At 40.3% G+C, this 12,299-nt stretch overlaps 1 long non-coding RNA gene across 1 annotated transcript; it reads right to left on the minus strand.

Annotated features, from left to right (window-relative positions):
- Nucleotides 1–306: 306 nt before the first annotated feature.
- LOC146493717 (uncharacterized) lies at nucleotides 307–11,937 on the minus strand. The gene is made up of 2 exons (XR_014871806.1): nucleotides 11,768–11,937; nucleotides 307–2,493 (listed from the first exon to the last, which is right to left on the minus strand). It is a non-coding gene; the product is annotated as an uncharacterized LOC146493717 (long non-coding RNA).
- Nucleotides 11,938–12,299: the final 362 nt, after the last annotated feature.

A 12,299-nucleotide genomic window follows, 5' to 3' on the forward strand; every position in this document is an offset into this window, starting at 1 on the left:
TGGAAAGAGAATAAGCACACGCCCAACATTTTCCAGGTCAGCCCAAATGCCCCGGGCTAAACTCGCCGTTCTGTTACTGCTTTTCTTCTCCTTTCCCCCCCTCCTCCTCTTATTCTCTCCCTAACTCGCCCAGGGTCAAAGTCGAGCTGCAACAGGATTCAGTTGTTCCCACGGAGACTGGAGAGACGGTGCTGCCATGGCAACGAGGCATCGCTTGCTGGAGCGGAGAGCCACTCCATTCCTTTGCCTCTCTACTTTCATATCACTCCACCTCTCACTCTTTCGTCTCTTCCGTAAATCTTGAAGTTGTTTCCCTGTAATCTTTTTTTTTTTTTGGGCTTTCTTCCTTTCTTCCTTGCCTCCTGTGCCACTCTGCTCATCCCCCATGCATTCTCCACGCCATAAGTAGAGTGCGGCTGCTTGTCAAACAGCCATAATTAAACAGCTCAGACAACAGCACTTCTCACGGAAAGAAGGCCAGACTCTCACTTCACACATCTCACCTCATACTTTCACTGAGTGGCTGGAAAGAGGAAAACATTTGGATCGAATTGCCGAGCTCAATTACACTCTCTAAATTAATTCAGTAGTCCGAGGCAGATGTGCCAGCAGAGGTTGGAGTCTACAGAGAAAGCCGTTCTAACACCGCTCAGAACTGAACAGTCAGCAAATTTTTTGACACTCTGAAATCCTCGGGAATTTGTAGGAAAAAAAATCCCCAAAAATTCAAACAGTTGGACCCAGTACCACCTACATTACAACGACTGGGGATACACTTTTAATTATAATAACTGGGGGCATTTTGATTATTAATTACATTTTAGTATAAATGGGTAGGTGATAAGTTGGGGATAATAGTGTGAAAAAGGAAACAGTGCCAATAACATTTGGCTAACATTAAAATAATATTATATATGGTTTATTTATCCCAAAGGTTTGGAAATGACCAAACTGCCCAGGCATTTAAAAAACAACTAGCCCAATAAAACGAATACAGTAAAGAAAGTAAAGATAATAGTTACAAAGATGGAAAGCACTCAGTGAAATAGAAAATAGGAAAAAGTGAAAAGCAGAATAAAATGAATTAAAATGTAAATGACTTAAAATCTGGTAATTCAATGCAGGTATTATTGTGTTGAGTTTCTATACCTATCCTTGTGGCCTCAGAACTCAAACAGATGTTAGAAAGAAAGTGTACAGCTGCATGTCCAGTAAGTGGTTCAGGGGATTGTAAAGATGCACATATTATTCATAGCAGTCATTGGTTACAGTGAATGGTCAAATGTCTGCATCCAAATAATTGCGTCAGCTGATGGAGGAATCCAGAGAGTGTATTGATTCAGAATTCCATCGTCAAATAAATCAATGTATAACACAGCTCGAGGTTCAATATTCAAGACAGGGATATATATGTATAGATATAGATAGATAGATAGATATTTTTAATATATATTTTTTTAAAAAGCTGCTGTAACAGACTGCCACTGATGGGGGAAAACATTTGCATTAAAGGCTTTATATAAAGAAAGTAGAACAAAAATAGCTTCTAACTTCTTTATGCATTTTGGATATTTTTTACAGCATATTTAAATTCATAACTTAAAGATAACCATACAGTGTATATAAACAATGGCTCATCATATTTAAATATATGTTTAAGTGTTCTCTGTTTAATTATATGAGTAAGTTGTTTATTTTTTTGCATTTTTATCTTCATGTATTTCATTAGCCTTTTGTGTCTGTAGTTCCTAGTCCCAGTTTCTATTTATATAAGAGTTTATTTTGATCCCCCAGCGTCTCTTTTTATCTTTCCCTGGGTTAAATTCACTCCTGTTCAGCGTTTCCATTCATTTCCTGTTTCACTTTGCTAATAACACGATCTTGTGTGTTGTCTGTAGATTTTTTTCCCCTTTTTTGTGTTGTTTACCTTGATTCTGTCCAGCTGTGTTTAGTTTTCCTCCTGTTTTCACTTCCCTTGTTACCTGATGTGTAAGTACAGCATCAGTTTTCCCATGTTTCCCACTTGGGTATTGTTAAAAACAGAATGGACCCAGGAGACTGTGAGGGTTTTCAACGACAGCAGGTGGCTTTCTCCTTTATAAAGAGGACTGTGTAACTGAAACCATGACCCATGACTGTGTTTTGTGAACGAGACACTCTGATTAGTGATGGGTTGGTTGCGAACGAAATGGCTCTTAGAGCCGGTTCTTTGACATGAACGACGCGAGCCGGCTCCTTATCGCGAGCCATGTTTTGTTTTTTTTCTTTCTCTCTCTCTCACTTTTTTTCCGCTTTACGGTGGGAAGAGGGGGGAGGGGCGGTAGTTACACTCAGTAGCACAGGAACAGAGCAGGAGGGACAGACAGAGAAAGAGAGCCAGTGACAACAACGTCACATTAGAAAGGTATAGTAATCCACAACTATTTTCAGTTGCCGACGATAAAGGATTCAGAAAGTTTATTCATGCAGGCCCATATGACAGAGAATATGCATCTTCTTTTTGTTTTCATATTATAATTTATATTTAATTGTGTTGTGGTTTGCTGTGTTTTGTGTTGTTTCACTTTAAATTTGTAAAAGAAAAAAGCTGAAAATTTAAATAGTTAAAAGTTGAAATGTGAATAGTTGATTTTTGTATTATCTGATTTATTTATTACATTTTATGTGGAGTAAATAAAAGTATATTTACGGTGGCCCCTACAGACAAAGCACATACAAACTTCAAATCACGTACGAACTCTGAAGCACGTACAAACACAAAAAACGTAAAAACTACAAAACACGTAAAAACACGTACAAACTCCAAAGCACGTACAAACTCCAAAACACGTAAAAACTCAGAAGCACGTAAAAACTCAAAACATGTACAAAAGACAACAATTCAATTCAATTCATCCATCCATCCATTCGCTTCCGCTTATCCTTTTCAGGGTCGCGGGGGGCGCTGGAGCCTATCCCAGCTATCATAGGGCGAGAGGCGGGGTACACCCTGGACAGGTCGCCAGTCTGTCGCAGGGCCAACACACAGGGACAGACAACCATTCGCACTCACATTCATTCGCACATTCACACCTAGTGACAATTTGGATTTTCCAATTAACCTATCCCCATAAGCTGCATGTCTTTGGACGGTGGGAGGAAGCCGGAGTACCCGGAGGGAACCCACGCAAACACGGGGAGAACATGCAAACTCCACACAGAAAGACCCCAGCCTGATGTTGGAATTGAACTCAGGACCTTCTTTCTGTGCGGCAACAGTGCTAACCACCGTGCCACCGTGCTGTCAATTCAATTCAATTCAGTTTTATTTATATAGCGCCAAATCACAACAAAAGTCGCCTCAAGGCGCTTCATAGAGAAAGAGAAAAACCCAACAATCATATGACCCCCTATGAGCAAGCACTTTGGCGACAGTGGGAAGGAAAAACTCCCTTTTAACAGGAAGAAACCTCCGGCAGAACCAGGCTCAGGGAGGGGCGGCCATCTGCTGCGACCGGTTGGGGTGAGAGAGGGAAGACAGGATAAAAGACATACTGTGGAAGAGAGACAGAGGTTAATAACAGATATGATTCAATGCAGAGAAGTCTATATCATAGTGAGTGAGAAAGGTGACTGGAAAGGAAAAACTCAATGCATCATGGGAATCCCCCGGCAGCCTACGTCTATTGCAGCATAACTAAGGGAGGATTCAGGGTCACCTGGTCCAGCCCTAACTATATGCTTTAGCAAAAAGGAAAGTTTTAAGCCTAATCTTAAAAGTAGAGATAGTGTCTGTCTCACGAATCCAAACTGGAAGCTGGTTCCACAGAAGAGGGGCCTGAAAACTGAAGGCTCTCCCTCCCATTCTACTTTTAAATACTCTAGGAACAACAAGTAGGCCTGCAGAGCGAGAGCGAAGTGCTCTAATAGGGTGATATGGTACTACAAGGTCATTAAGATAAGATGGGGCCTGATTATTTAAGACCTTGTATGTGAGGAGCAGGATTTTGAATTCAATTCTGGATTTAACAGGAAGCCAATGAAGGGAAGCCAAAACAGGAGAAATATGCTCTCTCTTTCTAGTCCCTGTCAGTACTCTTGCTGCAGCATTTTGGATTAGCTGAAGGCTTTTCAGTGAGTTTTTTGGACATCCTGATAATAATGAATTGCAGTAGTCCAGCCTGGAAGTAATAAATGCATGAACTAGTTTTTCAGCGTCACTCTGAGACAGGATATTTCTAATTTTAGAGATGTTGCGCAAATGGAAGAACGCAGTCTTACATATTTGTTTAATATGTGTGTTGAAGGACATATCCTGGTCAAAAATGACTCCAAGGTTCCTCACAGCATTACTGGAGGCCAAGGTAATGCCATCCAGAGTAAGAATCTGGTTAGATACCATATTTCTAAGCTTTTCAGCGCCGAGTACAATAACCTCAGTTTTATCTGAATTAAGAAGCAGAAAGTTAGCGGCCATCCAGGTTTTTATGTCTTTAAGACATTCCTGCAGTTTAACTAATTGGTGTGTTTTATCTGGTTTCATGGACAGATAGAGCTGGGTGTCATCTGCATAGCAGTGAAAATGTATGCTATGTCTTCTAATGATGCTGCCTAAGGGAAGCATGTATAATGTAAACAGAATTGGTCCTAGCACTGAACCCTGTGGAACTCCATAATTAACCTCAGTGTGTGAAGAGGACTCTCCATTTACATGCACAAATTGGAGTCTATTAGATAGATATGATACAAACCACTGCAGTGCAGTACCTGTAATACCTACAGCATGTTCTAATCGCTCTAATAGGATATTATGGTCAACGGTATCGAATGGTGCACTAAGGTCTAGCAGGACAAGCACAGAGATGAGTCCACTGTCAGAGGCCATAAGAAGATCATTTGTAACCTTCACTAAAGCTGTTTCTGTGCTGTGATGAACTCTGAAACCTGACTGAAACTCTTCAAATAAACCGTTCCTCTGCAGATGATCTGTTAGCTGTTTGACAACTACTCTTTCAAGGATTTTTGATATGAAAGGAAGGTTGGAGATTAGCCTATAATTAGCTAAGACTGCTGGGTCTAGAGATGGCTTTTTGAGTAAAGGTTTAACTACAGCCAGCAGGCCTGTGGTACATAGCTGATCATTAGAGATAGGTTGATCATATTTAAGATCGAAGAATTAATTAATGGCAGGACTTCTTTGAGCAGTTTTGTAGGAATGGGGTCTAAAAGACACGTTGATGGTTTGGAGGAAGTAATTATTGAAGTTAACTCAGAAAGATCAATTGGAGAAAAAGAGTCTAACTTAACATCAATGGTACTAAGAGTAGCTGTAGATAATATTACATCTGTGGGATGATTATTGGTAATTTTTTCTCTAATGATAAAAATTTTATTTGTGAAGAAGTTCATGAAGTCATTACTAGTTAACGTTAAAGGGATGGTTGGCTCAAAAGAGCTCTGACTTTTTGTCAGCCTGGTTACAGTGCTGAAGAGAAACCTGGGGTTGTTCTTATTTTCTTCAATCAGTGATGAATAGTAAGATGTTCTGGCTTTGCGGAGGGCTTTCTTATAAAGCAACAAACTATTTCTCCAGGCTAAATGATGATCCTCTAAATTTGTGACACGCCATTTCCTCTCCAGATTACGAGTCATCTGCTTTAGGGTACGTGTTTGAGAATTATACCACGGAGTCAGGTACTTCTGATTAGAGACCTTAGTTTTCACTGGAGCTACAATTCAATTCAATTCAATTCAATTTTATTTATATAGCGCCAAATCACAACAAATGTTGCCTCAAGGCGCTTCATAGATACAGAGAAAAGCCCAACAATCATATGACCCCCTATGAGCAAGCACTTTGGCGACAGTGGAAAGGAAAAACTCCCTTTTAACAGGAAGAAACCTCCGGCAGAACCAGGCTCAGGGAGGGGCGGCCATCTGCTGCGACCGGTTGGGGTGAGAGAAGGAAGACAGGATAAAGACATGCTGTGGAAGAGAGACAGAGATTAATAACAGATACGATTCAATACAGAGAGGTCAGTTAATACATAGTGAGTGAGAAAGGTGACTGGAAAGGAAAAACTCAATGCATCATGGGAATCCCCCGGCAGCCTACATCTATTGCAGCATAACTAAGGGAGGATTCAGGGTCACCTGGTCCAGCCCTAACTATATGCTTTAGCAAAAAGGAAGGTTTTAAGCCTAATCTTAAAAGTAGAGATAGTGTCTGTCTCCTGAATCCAAACTGGAAGCTGGTTCCACAGAAGAGGGGCCTGAAAACTGAAGGCTCTCCCTCCCATTCTACTTTTAAATACTCTAGGAACAACAAGTAGGCCTGCAGAGCGAGAGCGAAGTGCTCTAATAGGGTGATATGGTACTACAAGGTCATTAAGATAAGATGGGGCCTGATTATTTAAGACCTTGTATGTGAGGAGCAGGATTTTGAATTCAATTCTGGATTTAACAGGAAGCCAATGAAGGGAAGCCAAAACAGGAGAAATATGCTCTCTCCTTCTAGTCCCTGTCAGTACTCTTGCTGCAGCATTTTGGATTAACTGAAGGCTTTTCAGTGAGTTTTTTGGACATCCTGATAATAATGAATTGCAGTAGTCTAGCCTGGAAGTAATAAATGCATGAACTAGTTTTTCAGCGTCACTCTGAGACAGGATATTTCTAATTTTAGAGATGTTGCGCAAATGGAAGAACGCAGTCTTACATATTTGTTTAATATGTGCGTTGAAGGACATATCCTGGTCAAAAATGACTCCAAGGTTCCTCACAGTGTTACTGGAGGCCAAGGTAATGCCATCCAGAGTAAGAATCTGGTTAGATACCATATTTCTAAGCTTTTCAGCGCCGAGTACAATGACCTCAGTTTTATCTGAGTTAAGAAGCAGAAAGTTAGTGGCCATCCAAGTCTTTATGTCTTTAAGACATTCCTGCAGTTTAACTAATTGGTGTGTGTTATCTGGCTTCATGGACAGATAGAGCTGGGTGTCATCTGCATAGCAGTGAAAATGTATGCTATGTCTTCTAATGATGCTGCCTAGGGGAAGCATGTATAATGTAAACAGAATTGGTCCTAGCACCGAACCCTGTGGAACTCCATAATTAACCTCAGTGTGTGAAGAGGACTCTCCATTTACATGCACAAATTGGAGTCTATTAGATAGATATGATACAAACCACTGCAGTGCAATACCTGTAATACCTACAGCATGTTCTAATCGCTCTAATAGGATATTATGGTCAACAGTATCGAATGCTGCACTAAGGTCAAGAAGGACAAGCACAGAGATGAGTCCACTGTCAGAGGCCATAAGAAGATCATTTGTAACCTTCAATAAAGCTGTTTCTGTGCTGTGATGACAGTACAGTATCCAGAGTCGTACGTAGTGAGGAGGTGAAATTATTAACAAGATAATCGACCTCTGTTGGGGTAGCGTTCAGATAGCTGCTCTGCTCTATGTTGGTACAGGGCATTGACGATGATAACAATGGGTGGATTATATTCTTAAACTTAGTTACAGCGCTTTCAGAAAGACATCTACTTTGATAAAGTCTACTCTCCACTGCTGTGTAATCAATTATTGTAAATGTAAATGTTATCAGGAAATGATCAGACAGGAGAGGGTTTTCAGGAAACACTGTTAAATGTTCAGTTTCTATGCCATATGTTAAAACAAGATCTAGAGTGTGATTAAAGTGGTGGGTGGGTTCTTTTACATTTTGAGAGAAACCAATTGAGTCTAATAACAGATTAAATGCCATGTTGAGGCTGTCATTTTTAGCATCTACATGGATGTTAAAATCTCCCACAATAATTATTTTATCTGAGCTCAGAACTAAATTAGATATAAAGTCTGAGAAATCAGACAGAAACTCTGTGTAAGGCCCAGGTGGACGATAGATGATAACAAGTAAGACTGGTTTCTGAGTTTCACAGCTGGGGTGGACAATGTTAAGCATCAGGCTTTCAAATGAATTAAAAGTCTGTCTTGGTCTTTCATTAATTAATAGACTGGTGTGAAAAATTGCTGCCACACCGCCCCCTCGGCCTGTGCTTCGAGATTTCTGGTAGTTAGAATGACTCGGGGGTGTTGATTCATTTAAACTAACATAATCATCCTGCTGCAACCAGGTTTCTGTAAGGCAGAGTAAATCAATTTGTTCATCAATTATTAAGTCATGTACTAACAGAGACCTGGAGGAGAGAGACCTAATATTTAATAATCCACATTTCACTGTTTTACTCTTTGGTTCAGATGTGGATACTGTATTGTTCTTTCTTTGTAATTGTTTATGTTTAAGTTGTTTGTTGCTGGTTTTTAGTTTGTTTTTTGTCTTTTTGGGAGCTGACACAGTCTCTATGGAGATGGGTTTTTGGGGGGGGTAGCAGGAGGAGAGAAGCTGCAGAGAGGCGTGTAAGACTGCAACTCTGCTTCCTGGTCCCAACTCTGGATAGTCATATTTTGGGGGGTTTAATAAATTTGTCCATATTTCTAGAAATGAGAGCTGCTCCATCCAAAGTGGGATGGATGCCATCTCTCCTAACAAGACCAGGTTTCCTCCAGAAGGTTTGCCAATTATCTATGAAGCCCACATCGTTTCTGGGACACCACTCAGACAGCCAGCAATTTAAGGAGAACATGCGGCTAAACATGTCACTCCTGGTCTGATTGGGGAGGGGACCAGAGAAAACTACAGAGTCCGACATTGTTTTGGCAAAATTGCACAACGATTCAATATTGATTTTAGTGACCTCCGATTGGCGTAACCGGGTGTCATTACTGCCGACGTGAATTATGATTTTACTGAATTTACGTTTAACCTTAGCCAGCAGTTTTAAATTTCCTTCAATGTCGCCTGCTCTGACCCCTGGAAGACAATTGACTATGGTTGCTGGTGTCTCTAGCTTCACATGTCTGAGAACAGAATCACCAATTACCAGAGTCTGACCCCCGGCGGGTGTGTCGCCGAGTGGGGAAAAACGGTTAGACACATGAACGGGTTGGTGGTGTACCTGGGGCTTCTGTTTAGGACTATGCTTCCTCCTCACCGTCACCCAGCCTCCCTCTTTCCCCAGCTGCTTGGGGTCTGTTGGGGAACAGCTAGCGGGGCCTACGCTATCTTCGGCTGCACCAGCTACAGGAGCCTAGCTAGCTACGGTTGAATGAAGGGTGCGAAGCCGAGTCTCCAATTCAGTAATCCTGGCCTCCAGAGCTGCAAATATGCTACATTTGTTACAGATATCATTACTGCTAAAGGAGGCCGAGGAGTAACTAAACATCTGACACAATGAGCAAGAAAGTGCAGGAGGGACAGGTGAAGTAGCCATGGTGCTAACGAGTCTGCTACGAGCTAAGCCAAGCTAGCGAAACAGTACAGAGACAATACTTTGGCTATAAATTAGGTAGTGAGTACACAGAAAGTGTGCTTCGGATGAAGCACGTGAAGATTATACTCTGAAAAAAGAATGTATTTAAAAGTTGTTAATTAAATTGCTAAGCAAATAAGCTACTCAGAAACACCACTGTGTTTGAGCAGGAACAGGAAGTGATACTCTACCGCAGAGCGAGCGAACACCAAGTCACAAGCACAACAGAAGTGCTCCAGGATGCTAGGGCGCAGTGTTGAACTTTTGTTACCTAGTGGCTACACAAGCCAGCAAGTACCAACGACCGGATTTGGAGTGTGGTAATAACAGGTAAATGAACTTTCTTTTTTTAATTATTTGACTATATAGGAATGCTTGTGTATAAACACACAAAAAATACACATATGCTTTCATGCTTTCAATTGTGTAATTTAGGTGATCTAGGTAACTCTGTTTTGGAAGTTCAGTTCATGCTAGAAATGTGTTTTGGAGTTTGTACGTGTTTTGTCTCTGGGGCCACCGTATATATTTATATATAAACATATATAAATAAAGCCACTTTTTTTTTTACATTAGTAATTCCTTTTGTGCATAATTTGATATTATTGTTAATAATAAATTAATTAAAGCAACAAAACAACCTGAAGAGCCGGTTCGGAGCCGAAAGAGCACTCTTTTTAGTGAGCCGAACCGAAAGAGCCGGATCTCTAAAAAGAGCCGGAAATCCCATCACTATTAAGAATATAAATTGCAGAACTGCTGCCATCTTTTTCCAGTTCATATTGTAAAGCAAGAGGTGACCAAATTTTTAAGAGTGTAGCAAAACAGCCTTCTCTGAGCCCATCAGGCCAGCTCCGATTTTTTTGGTAAACTCTCTACTTTGATCTACCATGATTTCAGGGATCCGGTGTTATTGCTATGAACGTGTTTAGCAAAATAGTATATGTGCATATATGTTTGTGTATTTATGGTATATTGTTACACTTCTCTTTAATGGAAAGTTTTATCCAAAAAATTATTATTAGCAGACTAAGATGCTCTCTATCGGTCTTTAAGTCTGACGTCACTAGCCTTGTCTGGGCTCAAACTCCACTGCAGGTCCCTAAATCAAATGGTCATTGTGGCATCACTGAGAGCTGAAAAACTGTCTGCAAAGTTAGCTCGCTAGCTTCCATCTAAATGCAATATAGCATGTCCTGACTGAAGGATTTTGGAAACAAATTCAAACGTACAGCTCTGTTATCACTTCCGACATAAATGAAGACAGAAAACTAAACAGCAGTGACGTTTGTAAGGTTACTGAAGTTTGGCTAGCTGGTATATAATGATGTGCTACGTGACCACTAGCTTCACAGCTAGGTGAGCATAATATAAACACATTAACTTTTTTCCACTCGATAAAAGTTAACGTGAGGAACAAATGTAATCGCATGGTAGGATGCTGTAAACAGACCAAACTTCAGTCAGGAGAACAACTGAGATAATCCATCCACAATACGAGGTTAGTCATTAACATACTGCTGCATGGGCTGGGCTGTAGTTACATCGGAAGGTTTTAAAAACTGAGCTCTAAAATGATTAGGGGTAATACAAGCCGAGAGAGGCCAACAGTGATCACTGACTGTTTTTAAGGGCTTGTTGAGATTAAATAGAAGAAGATACAAAATATTAAACATTTTAACAACACAAGCCATATTAAATGCAGACTACTTTGGGCCCGGAAGTATGGAACGCCAGGACTGCCATAATGAATTAATTAAATACATCATTAAATAATTAATTAAATGTGGCAATAATTAATTAAAATCGGAAATAATTAATTACATAAATATTTACGACACATGTAATTAATTAATTATTGACATATTTAATTAATGACACATTTAATTATTGACATATTTAATTAATGACACATTTAATTAATTATTGACACATTTAATTAATTATTTAATGGTGTATTTAATTAATCCATTTTGGCACAGTTGACTCCTTCAGGTCTCACCATGAAATAATTTTATCTGTCAACCTCACCCATCAAACTCAGGGGGCGGGGTTAACGCTGATCGAGTCAAAACCATTGCTTTGGCCTGGTGGCCATTGTTTTTAGCACACAACAACCGGCATGTGGAAAGTAACAGAACTGAACTTTGCAAAACCCTGTGTATGTGTCACCAAATACCGTTTTAATATTTTTTTAGCCGAGAATGTAGTGGTTTAATCTTCATGTGTCTGGTCGGTTTGTCAAGATACAGCCTCTTTGCAAAAGTGCTTCGATGATTTCGGAGATGTCTGCCCAGTCTCACGGCAAAGCGTGGGATAGACCCCTTCGCCTCGCAAGCAATCAAGCTGTTATTACCACCGACAAAGCGCAGGCCCCGGTACACAGCTGTAGTAACCCCCGCTGACACTGACTTCTTTTACTGAGGTTATATTTATCGGGGTTTTATTTCCTGATGTTCTTATGTGTCCTATGTGTTTCAGTCGCCAATTCTGAATTATAACTAACATTAAAAACATGTTTAAGGAAGAGAGAGAGCAAATAAATTCGATTAACAGCTGATTTTTGGGTTTTTGTTCAGTCATCAGTGTGACATAGCAGTCTAACACAACACTGTAACACTGATCTGCGACAAACTGACGGTTCACCTAAGTGGAATGAAAGTGATTGGTTGAACAGGTGTCTGTGATCTGTGTTTTCTGCATTTTCATTAGCGTAAGAGACTCAGCAGCAGATTAGAATAACAGTTATACATTTAATAAATCACCAAATGAATACACGCAAGAAACGAGCAAACTTGTTCCGGCAATTTGAGTTTGTGTTCCCACAGCTGCAGACTCGCTGCTGTTTAAATGTTTGAGAGGAAGATTAGATATAAAGCAAACGTCAAACATAGACTCAGTCTGCGTTCACATTTGATATGAGGCCAGCACGTACAGTGGCTAT

Source organism: Neolamprologus multifasciatus, chromosome 22 (genome assembly GCF_963576455.1).
Source record: "Neolamprologus multifasciatus chromosome 22, fNeoMul1.2, whole genome shotgun sequence".
Lineage (NCBI taxonomy): Eukaryota > Metazoa > Chordata > Actinopteri > Cichliformes > Cichlidae > Neolamprologus > Neolamprologus multifasciatus.